General features: G+C 42.7%; 1 pseudogene; it reads right to left on the reverse strand.

Moving 5' to 3' along the window:
* Positions 1–843: 843 nt before the first annotated feature.
* Ddx21-ps1 (DExD-box helicase 21, pseudogene 1) lies at positions 844–5,300 on the reverse strand (annotated as a pseudogene).
* Between the last annotated feature and the right edge of the window lie 6,219 nt (positions 5,301–11,519).

The raw sequence follows: 11,519 nt of genomic DNA on the forward strand, positions 1-11,519 counted from the left end.
GATGTATGGGATTATTTCAATCTTCTTGTATTTGTTGAGGGCTGTTTTTGACTGAATATATGGTCAATTTTGTAGAGGGTTCCATGATATGCTGAGAACAAGGTATATTCTTTTGTTTTAGAATGAAAGTCCTATAGATTTCTGTTAAATACATTTGTTTCAAAACTCCTGTCAATTTCTCTGTGTCTATGTTTAGTATCTGTTTCCATGATCTTTCTATTGATGAGAGTGGGGTGTTGAAATCTCCCACTATTATTGTGTGAGGTGCAATGTGTGTTTTGAGCTTTAGTAAGGTTTCTTTTATGTATGTGGGTGCCCTTGCATTTGAGCATAAATATTCAGATTTGAAAGTTCATGTTTATGGATGGCTACTCCAGCTTGTTTCTTGACACTATTTGCTTGGAAATAATTTTCTAGCCTTTTACTCTGAAGTAGTGTCTATGTTTGTCACTGAAGTATATTTCCTGTATCCAGCAAAATTATGTATTCTCTTAAATTATCCAGTCCATTAGTCTATGTCTTTTTATTGGGGAATTGAGTCAATTGATGGTCAGAGATATTAGGGACTAATGATTGTTTTTTCCTTTTATTTTTTATTGTTAGAGGTAGAGTAATGTTTGTCTTGTTATCTTCTTTTGGGTGAGTTGCAAGAAGATAATTTTCTTGCTTTTAATAGGGTGTAGTTTCCCTCCTTGTGTTGAACTTTTCCATATTTTATACTTTGTATGGCTAGATTTCTGGAAGAATATTGTGTAAATTTGATTTTCCATGGAATATCTTGGTTTCTCCATTTAGGTTTATTGAGAGTTTTGCTGAATACAGTAGCTTGGGCTGGCATTTGTGTTTCTTTTTTTTTTTTAAAAGCATTAGTATCTTTATTATGGCATAATGCAGTACTTTATACAGTAATTCATTTTAATGTAAAAACATTTTATGTACCATTTCAGAGAAACAACTATATAGACAGCTGGAACATAAAAACAGGTAATTCCAAAGTCCAGAGTTACTTGATAAACTGGAAAATATTTTCTCTGTAGAAAATAGTAAAAATGATAACATTTCCCACTAAGCCCATTTAAGCCAAATAAGAGCTGAATTATACATAAATATTGTTTAGATTGTGTGACCCAAAAGAAACTTCTCTTCCTTTATTTGAAAAGCCATATTTTATTTAAATTGTGTCAATTGAAATTCTTTCCTTCTTTCCCTTCACTGTTTGGTTTTCCGCAGATCATTTTTTCTATAGGGTAACCCATTAATTCAAAATTCAAAAGGTTTTAGTTTTAGGCTGTCCTCTTGGAAGTAGAGCCAGCATGTCCTTCTACCATCTTGAAATGGCGAATTCTTACCCAATAGTGAAATGTTTCATTAAATCATGCCCATATTTATTACAAGCCAGAGAGTCGTCAACAAAGAAAAAAACCCCAAAGAATCCCTGGCAGAGGATGAGCCATCTGGTCAGAGTTCAAGGGGGAAACTGAACTTAAATAGAAAAAAGGGCACTGCTTCAGTGACAGCAGCTGATTGGGTATCAGAGCCCTTTGATGCTGTTCTGGTAAGGCTAGGAGGTAAGGACTGTACTAACTAAAATGAAGGTCTTAGCTGACCCAAACAACTGAGTTTATAAAACAAAAACCAGAGCATGTGGTTCTGACTTTCCTTCCAGGTCTATTCTAGGACTCCTGTACAGACTCTAGTAGGGCTAGAGGACCCCACCACTCCAGCTTCTGTGCTAGGTGGGAGTTTCCCAGATGAAGAACACTGAGCAGTAGGCAGGGGCCACGCTTCCGTTCCCTCAAAGCAACAACTTAAAATGACACAGCTTGTCACAGCCGGAATCTCTGAGCCAGAGAAGCAGCTCGTCAGGAACAGATCTTACAATAGATCAAACTAGTCTCACTGTGCCCTTTAAAAGATCTCACACTAGTAGGTGCTGTCCCTTCGGGAGCCCCACCTCAGGAAGTGCTCGCCACTCAAAGCATGCTTTTCCACCTCTTTACTTGTCAAGATGAAAGACATCTTTGTGGCTTTTTTGAAGCCTTCCTCAGCAACACCAACTTAGCCCCACCCTCCCTGTATGACTCCTTGGTAAATCAATCTTCCAAACGTGGGGTAGAAGCAATTACACGCCATTTATCCAGTCTCATTAACTAAGAAAAAGTCTACACACTGGGCCTGAACTTTAGACATGGCTCCTATGAAAATGTACTCCAATATACACTGTCTGGAGAACTCACGGGAACACAAGTCACCCAGTGAGAAACAGTAGTGAGGACACCACAGAGTGAACCCATGCTGCCTGCGCTCTAGAGCGGCTACAAACTGTTCTATCAGCTAAGTCTGAGATGGCTTCTGCGAAGCACTGCTCAGGTCAAACCTTGCCAGACATAAACACAGCAACTGTTTGTGAGGGGAACAAGAGGCCAAGGAATGCAAAAATTATCCACCCTGGCTCGCATGGTCCCCCAGAGACTGAGGCACCCCTGGGAAACTTTCTTTGTAGGATGAGTAGGAAACATGTACAGGGGACCAGAGAAACAGTTGTAGGGAGGGCATGTGCGAGGGTCTGAGCTTAGGCCCCAGTGCGCACACACAGAACACGGAGATAGGCAGATCGGAGGCTGGTTTTACTTTGTAAATCTAGGAAGTATGTTGAAAAATGAAGCAATGCATTCCCATCCCTTCCCCAAATGCAGAGTTTAGGATGGGTAGTTGGACAGCTCAGAAGCCTGTCTCTGCAAGAAATGGGCTGAGAATTGATCAAAAAGGAAGCACTGGGGGCTTTGACAGCAGGACGGGCTCTGAGGTCCACAGTGGGGTGGGAACAAGTTCCTCTGGCCTCTACTCACTGACCAAATGCTTTACTAAAACTCCGCTTCTGGCCTTTGTTTGGGGACCTGTTACTTTTGTTGCCACCTCCTGGTCGCTGTCCTCTGAAGTTTCTACTTCCTCCTCGCTGTCCCTGTCCCCGGAAGTTCCTGCTTCCACCCCGCTGTCCTCTGAAAGAGCCACGGCTGCCATCCCGCTGGCCCCTGCCGCCTCGGTATCCTTCTGGGGGTCCTTCCAGCTCCGGCTGCTCGGTGGCCACAGTGAGCTGCCAGCGTCTCGAATCGTGCCACTTCTCCTTTATTTCTGTGACTGCTTCAGTGCGGACATCAAAACAAACTCCCAGTTTTCCTTTGAGGAAGACCATCCCCTTCACTTTGGCATCGATGCTCTCATCCAGCTGCTCCTTAAGTTCTTTCCAGGCATAACTAAGGTTGGGCATCTCAACAGAACACCGCAGGATCATGGTCACAAAGCCCGCTTGTGAGTTGATTAGGGAGCGCTGGTCCACCGATGTGGCCCCCGAGATGTGAGCCAGAGCTGCGGCCAGGGCCTCTACAGCTCCCTTCTCCTCGATCAGCTTCTCAGCCGACTGCTTGAAATGGCCAATAGCAGTGGGAGGCACAGAATCCAAGAGCCTGATTGCGTCTTTGCTGGAGGCTTTTATTATTTCTGTTGCAGAAGGAACACCTATCGGTTTAAATTTAATTCCCGCTTTCTGCTCCACTTGTGCTAACTGGTACTCTTCTTTGTGCTGATAAAAGCAGATGCAAACCCCTGTTCTTCCAGCTCTGCCTGTCCGCCCCGAACGATGAATGTAAGACTCCACATCCTTTGGTGGACAGCTCTGAACAACCAGGTCAACCTCAGGGATGTCTAACCCACGGGCAGCAACATTGGTTGCCACCAAAACTCCAAAATTGTCATTTCGGAAACCTTTCAGGGTGATTTCCCTTTGCTTCTGTGGAATGTCGCCATGTAAGGACTGGGCATCCTGCTTTATGCACGTGTTCTGCGACAGCTCCTGTGCATCCTTCTTGGTTTCGCAGAAGATGATTGTACGCCCTTGGTGACCACTGTACACTCGGATCACATCCCCAATCACCGCTGCCCTCTCTGTCCAGTGACACTTAATCGCCAGGTGCTCCACAGTTATGGCTGCTTTCTGAGTCTTTTTACCAATCAGGTCCACCTGTTTGTATGTAGATTTCATGTATTTCTTAGCAACATTAAATACCCAATGAGGGCAAGTTGCAGAGAAAAGCAATGTTTGGGGGTTGTCTTCAGAATCTTTCTTGTATGCCACACATAAAATTTCTTCCACTTGATCAGCAAAGCCCATATCCAACATCTGATCAACTTCATCCAGGACAACATGTTTAAGTTTGGTGAGGTCTAGCTTGCCATTCTGCAAGTGGTCTTTAATACGACCTGGGGTCCCGACCAGGATGTCAATCCCACTCCGCATTCGTTCGATTTGACCACCATAGGGAGTTCCACCATAAAAACAGGCTACTGAGAGCTTTTTGGTGATGTCACTGAAGTCTTTGCTCACTTGATTTGCTAATTCTCTTGTAGGTGCAAGGACTAGCACCTGAGGGGCTCGGCCTCTCTTCCTCTCTTGCAGCCCACCTTGAAGTTTCTCAATCAAAGGGATGGCAAAGGAGAAGGTCTTCCCGGTTCCTGTGCGTGCCTGGGCGATTAAGTCCTTCCCACTGTACACATGGTGGAATGTCTTGGCTTGTATAGGGAAGAGGAAGTTCACCCCACGAGCTTTGAGAAGTTTGACAGTCTCTTCTGATATGGGAAAATTAGAGAAGGCTCCTTCTTTCTGCTCCACGGGTATTTCCTTTTCTGTCTCGCTTTCCTCTCCGGGAGCTTGGGTGGAGCTGGAGTCTGGCTTGGGATGGGAGAGCCCATTCTTCAGCCCGGGGCTCTTCTCTCCCACGTCTCCGTTTGCTTCCTTCCCTTTCTTTGTCTTTTTGGGCTTAGGAGCGTCTGCCTCTTCCTCAGAAGGCTCCTCGGCTTTCATTTCTTTGGTTTTAGCAGAGGGTGCTTTCTTCTCTAGGGGCTCCTTTTTCTTCTTGGAGGTTTTGCTTTTAGAAGCAGGGTCGTCTTGAGGCTCCTCTTCCTGCTTCTTGGCCTTCTTGGATTTAGGGGGACCCACATCATCCTCAGAAGGCCCTTTCTTTTTAACTGCTTTCACTTTGGAGGAAGCGGCCTCTTCACTCCTTCTGTTGCCTCGTCAGTTTTAGATTTTGGCTTCTCTTTTCTAGTTTTCTTCTCGCTTGGCTTCTGCAGCGTCTCCATACTCTCCTCGGTCCCTTCTGACTCCGACTTGGACGCACTGCGGAGTTTTCCCGGCATTATTCAGCAGGAGCAGCTCAGGCCTACCGGCTTCCACAACCACGTGCAAAGGAAAGAGAGCGACAGAGAAAGCCGACCGCCTCCCAGCCCGGCCTCGCTCGTCACTCATTTGTGTTTCTTTGTTTCTGTATCAAATCACTCTATGATCTCTTCTGGAGAAAAGTCTGATGTAATTTATTTTCTCCATCTTTATTAACTTGGCTATTTCTTATTTACATTTCGATTGTTATTCCCTTTCCTGGTTTCCGGGCCAACATCCCCTTAAATCCCTACATGTCCTCTTCTATATGGGTGTTGCCCTCCCAATCCTCCCACCATTAATCCCCTCCTCCCAACAATCACGTTCACTGGGGGTTCAATCTTGGCAGGGTCAAGGGCTACCCTTCCACTGGTACTCTTACTAGGATATTCATTGCAACCTATGCGGTTGGAGCCCAGGGTCAGTCCATATAGTCTTTGGGTAGTTGCTTAGTCACTGGAAGCTCTGGTTGGTTGGCACTGTTGTTCATATGGGGTCTCAAGCCCCTTCAAGCTCTTTCAGTCCTTTCTCTGATTCCTTCAACTGTGGTCCCGTTCACAGTTCAGTGGTTTGCCACTGACATTCGCCTATGTATTTGCTGTATTCTGGCTGTGCCTCTCATGAGAGATCTACATCCGGTTCCTGTCAGCCTGCACTTCTTTGCTTCATCCATCTTGTCTAATTGGATGGCTGTATATGCATGGGCCACATGTGGGGCAGGCTCTGAATGGGTGTTCCTTCTGTGTCTGTTTTAATCTTTGCCTCTCTATTCCCTGCCAAGGGTATTCTTGTTCCCCTTTTAAAGAAGGAGTGAAGCATTCACATTTTGATCATCCGTCTTGAGTTTCATTTGTTCTAGGGATCTAGGGTAATTCAAGCATTTGGGCTAATAGCCACTTATCAATGAGTGCATACCGTGTGTATTTTTCTGTGATTGGGTTACCTCACTCAGGATGATATTTTCCAGTTCCGACCATTTGCCTACGAATTTCATAAAGTCATTGTTTTTGATAGCTGAGTAATATTCCCTTGTGTAGATGTACCACATTTTCTGTATCCATTCCTCTGTTGAAGGGCATCTGGGTTCTTTCCAGTTTCTGGCTATTATAAATAAGGCTGCAGTGAACATAGTGGAGCACGTGTCTTTTTTATATGTTGGGGCATCTTTTGGGTATATGCCCAAAAGAGGTATAGCTGGGTCCTCAGGCAGTTCAATGTCCAATTTTCTGAGGAACCTCCAGACTGATTTCCAGAATGGTTGTATCAGTCTGCAACCCCACCAACAATGGAGGAGTGTACCTCTTTCTCCACATCCTCTCCAGCATCTGCTGTCACCTGAGTTTTTGATCTTAGCCATTCTCACTGGTGTGAGGTGAAATCTCAGGGTTGTTTTGATTTGCATTTCCCTTATGACTAAAGATGTTGAACATTTCTTTAGGTGTTTCTCAGCCATTCGGCATTCCTCAGCTGTGAATTCTTTGTTTAGCTCTGAACCCCATTTTTAATTGGGTTATTTGTTTCCCTGCGGTCTAACTTCTTGAGTTCTTTGTATATTTTGGATATAAGGCCTCTATCTGTTGTAGGATTGGTAAAGATCTTTTCCCAAACTGTTGGTTGCCGTTTTGTCCTAACCACGGTGTCCTTTGCCTTACAGAAGCTTTGCAGTTTTATGAGATCCCATTTGTCGATTCTTGATCTTAGAGCATAAGCCATTGGTGTTTTGTTCAGGAAATTTTTTCCAGTGCCCATGTGTTCCAGATGCTTCCCTAGTTTTTCTTCTATTAGTTTGAAGGTATCTGTGAACCCCAGTTTTTAATAGGGTTATTTGTCTCCCTGCAGTCTAACTTTGTGAGTTCTTTATATATTTTGGATATAAGCCCTCTATGAGTTGTAGGATTGGTAAAGATCTTTTCCCAATCTGTTGGTTGCCATTTTGTCCTAACAAGAGTGTCCTTTGCCTTACAGAAGCTTTGCAGTTTTAAGAGATCCCATTTGTCAATTCTTGATCTTAGAGCATAAGCCATTGGTGTTTTGTTCAGGAATTTTTCTCCAGTACTCATGTGTTCAAGATTCTTCCCCACTTTTTCATCTATTAGTTTGAGTGTATCTGGTTTGATGTGGATGTCCTTGATCCATTTGGACTTAAGCTTTGTACAGGGTGATAAGCATGGATCGATCTGCATTCTTCTACTTGCTGACTTCCAGTTGAACCAACACCATTTTCTGAAAATGCTATCTTTTTTTCCATTGGATGGTTTTGGCTCCTTGGTTAAAAATCAAGTGACCATAGGTGTGTGGGTTCATTTCTGGTTGTTCAATTCTATTCCATGGGCTATCTGCCTTTCTCTGTACCAATACCATACCATACAGTTTTTATCACTATTGCTCTTTAATACTGCTTGAGTTTAGGGATAGTGATTCCCCAGGAAGTCCTTTTATTATTGAGGATAGGTTTAGCTATCCTAGGTTTTTGTTATTCCAGATGAATTTGCAAATTGTTCTGTCTACCTCTCTGAAGAATTGGATTGGTATTTTGATGATACCCATAGAATTTGTAGATCGCTTTTGGTAAAAGGGCCATTTTTACTATATTAATCCTGCCAATCCATGAGCATGGGAGAGCTTTCCATTTTCTGAGGTCTTCTTCAATTTCTTTTTTCAGAGGCTTGAAGTTGTTATCATACAGATCTTTCACTTGCTTGGTTCAAATCACACCGAGGTATTTTATATTATTTGGGACTATTATGAAGGGTGTCATTTCCCTAATTTGTTTCTCGGCTTGTTTCTCCTTTGTGTAGGGGAAGGCTACTGATTTATTTTAGTCAATTTTGTACCCAACCACTTTGCTGAAGGTGTTTATCAGGTTTAGTAGTTCTCTGGTGGAACTTTCGGGATCACTTAAATATACTATCATATCATCAGCAAATAGTGATATTTTGACTTCTCCCTTTCCAGTCTATATCCCTCTGATCTCCTTTTGTTGTCTGATTGCTATGGCTAGGAATTTGATAATTCTATTGAATAAGTAGGGAGAGAGTGGGCAGCCTTGTCTAGTCCCTGATTTTAGTGGGATTCCTTCAAGTTTCTTTCCATTTAGTTTAATGTTAGCTACTCGTTTGCTGTATATGGTTTTTACTATGTTCAGGTATGGGCCTTGAATTCCTGTTCTTTCTAGGGCATTTATCCTGAAAGTGTGTTGAATTTCGTCAAATGTTTTCTCAGCATCTAATGAAATGATCATGTGGTTTTTATCTATCAGTTTGTTTGTATAGTGGATTACGTTCATGTTTTTCGGTATATTAAACCATCCCTGCATGTCTGGGATGACGCCTACTTGATCACAATAGATGATCATTTTGATGTGCTCTTGGATTTGGTTTGCAAGAATTTTATTGAGTATTTTTGCGTCGATATTCATAAGGGAAATAGATCTGAAGTTCTCTTTCTTTTTTGGATCTTTGTGTGGTTTCTGTATAAGAGTAATTGTGACTTCATAGAAGGAATTTGGTAGCGCTCCGTCCATTTCAATTTTGTGTAATAGTTTGGATAGTATTGGTATGATTTCTTCTATGAAGGTCTGATAGAATTCTGCACTGAACCCATCTGGACCTGGGCTCCTTTTGGTTGGGAGACTTTTAATGACTGCTTCTATTTCTTTGGATTTATGGTATTGTTTACGTGGTCTATCTGTTTCTGATTTAACTTCCGTACCTGGTATCCCTCTAGGAAATTGTCCATGTCCTGCAGATTTTCAAGTTTTGTTGAATATAGGCTTTTGCAGTAGGGTGTGGTGAGTTTTTGAATTTCCCCTTATTCTGTTGTTATGTCTCCCTTTTCATTTCTGATTTTGTTAATTTAGAGACACTCTCTGTGTCCAGTGTTTAGTCTGGCTAAAGGTTTATCTAGTTGATTTTCTCAAAGAACCAGCTTTTGGTTCTGTTGATTCTTTGTCTAGTCCTTTTTGTTTCAACTTGGTTGATTTCAGCTCTGAGTTTGATTATTTTCTGCCTTCTACTCATCCTGGGTGTGTTTGGTTCTTTTTGTTCTAGAGCTTTTTTTTTTTTTTTATTAACTTGAGTATTTCTTATATACATTTCAAGTGTTATTCCCTTTCCCGGTTTCCGGGCAAACATCCCCCTCCCCCCTCCCCTTCCTTATGGGTGTTCCCCTCCCAACCCTCCCCCCATTGCCGCCCTACCCCATAGTCTAGTTCACTGGGGGTTCAGTCTTAGCAGGACCCAGGGCTTCCCCTTCCACTGGTGCTCTTACTAGGATATTCATTGCTACCTATGGGGTCAGGGTCCAGGGTCAGTCCATATATAGTCTTTAGGTAGTGGCTTAGTCCCTGGAAGCTCTGGTTGCTTGACATTGTTGTACTTTTGGGGTCTCGAGCCCCTTCAAGCTCTTCCAGTTCTTTCTCTGATTCCTTCAACGGGGGACCTATTCTCAGCTCAGTGGTTTGCTGCTGGCATTCGCCTCTGTATTTGCTGTATTCTGGCTGTGTCTCTCAGGAGCGATCTACATCCGGCTCCTGTCGGTCTGCACTTCTTTGCTTCATCCATCTTGTCCAATTGGGTGGCTGTATATGTATGGGCCACCTGTGGGGCAGGCTCTGAATGGGTGTTCCTTCAGTCTCTGTTTTAATCTTTGCCTCTCCCTTCCCAGCCAAGGGTATTCTTTTTCCTCATTTAAAGAAGGAGTGAAGCATTCACATTTTGATCATCCGTCTTGAGTTTCGTTTGTTCTAGGGATCTAGGGTAATTCAAGCATTTGGGCTAATAGCCACTTATCAATGAGTGCATACCATGTATGTCTTTCTGTGATTGGGTTAGCTCACTCAGGATGATATTTTCCAGTTCCAACCATTTGCCTACGAATTTCATAGACTCGTTGTTTTTGATAGCTGAGTAATATTCCATTGTGTAGATGTACCACATTTTCTGTATCCATTCCTCTGTTGAAGGGCATCTCGGTTCTTTCCATTTTCTGGCTATTATAAATAAGGCTGCGATGAACATAGTGGAGCACGTGTCTCTTTTATATGTTGAGGCATCTTTTGGGTATATGCCCAAGAGAGGTATAGCTGGATCCTCAGGCAGTTCAATGTCCAATTTTCTGAGGAACCTCCAGACTGATTTCCAGAATGGTTTTACCAGTCTGCAATCCCACCAACAATGGAGGAGTGTTCCTCTTTCTCCACATCCTCGCCAGCATCTGCTGTCACCTGAGTTTTTGATCTTAGCCATTCTCACTGGTGTGAGGTGAAATCTCAGGGTTGTTTTGATTTGCATTTCCCTTATGACTAAAGATGTTGAACATTTCTTTAGGTGTTTCTCAGCCATTCGGCATTCCTCAGCTGTGAATTCTTTGTTTAGCTCTGAACCCCATTTTTTAATAGGGTTATTTGTTTCCCTGCGGTCTAACTTCTTGAGTTCTTTGTATATTTTGGATATAAGGCCTCTATCTGTTGTAGGATTGGTAAAGATCTTTTCCCAATCTGTTGGTTGTCGTTTTGTCCTAACCACAGTGTCCTTTGCCTTACAGAAGCTTTGCAGTTTTATGAGATCCCATTTGTCGATTCTTGATCTTAGAGCATAAGCCATTGGTGTTTTGTTCAGGAAATTTTTTCCAGTGCCCATGTGTTCCAGATGCTTCCCTAGTTTTTCTTCTAATAGTTTGAGTGTGTCTGGTTTGATGTGGAGGTCCTTGATCCACTTGGACTTAAGCTTTGTACAGGGTGATAAGGATGGATCGATCTGCATTCTTCTACATGTTGCCCTCCAGTTGAACCAGCACCATTTGCTGAAAATGCTATCTTTTTTCCATTGGATGGTTTTGGCTCCTTTGTCAAAAATCAAGTGACCATAGGTGTGTGGGTTCATTTCTGGGTCTTCAATTCTATTCCATTGGTCTATCTGTCTGTCTCTGTACCAATACCATGCAGTTTTTATCACTATTGCTCTGTAATACTGCTTGAGTTCAGGGATAGTGATTCCCCCTGAAGTCCTTTTATTGTTGAGGATAGCTTTAGCTATCCTGGGTTTTTTGTTATTCCAGATGAATTTGCAAATTGTTCTGTCTAACTCTTTGAAGAATTGGATTGGTATTTTGATGGGGATTGCATTGAATCTGTAGATTGCTTTTGGTAAAATGGCCATTTTTACTATATTAATCCTGCCAATCCATGAGCATGGGAGATCTTTCCATCTTCTGAGGTCTTCTTCAATTTCTTTCCTCAGTGTCTTGAAGTTCTTATTGTACAGATCTTTTTCTTGCTTGGTTAAAGTCACACCGAGGTACTTTATAT

The sequence above is a fragment of the Rattus norvegicus genome, chromosome X (assembly GCF_021556685.1).
Source record: "Rattus norvegicus strain SHRSP/BbbUtx chromosome X, alternate assembly SHRSP_T2T, whole genome shotgun sequence".
In the NCBI taxonomy this organism is placed as follows: Eukaryota; Metazoa; Chordata; class Mammalia; order Rodentia; family Muridae; genus Rattus; species Rattus norvegicus.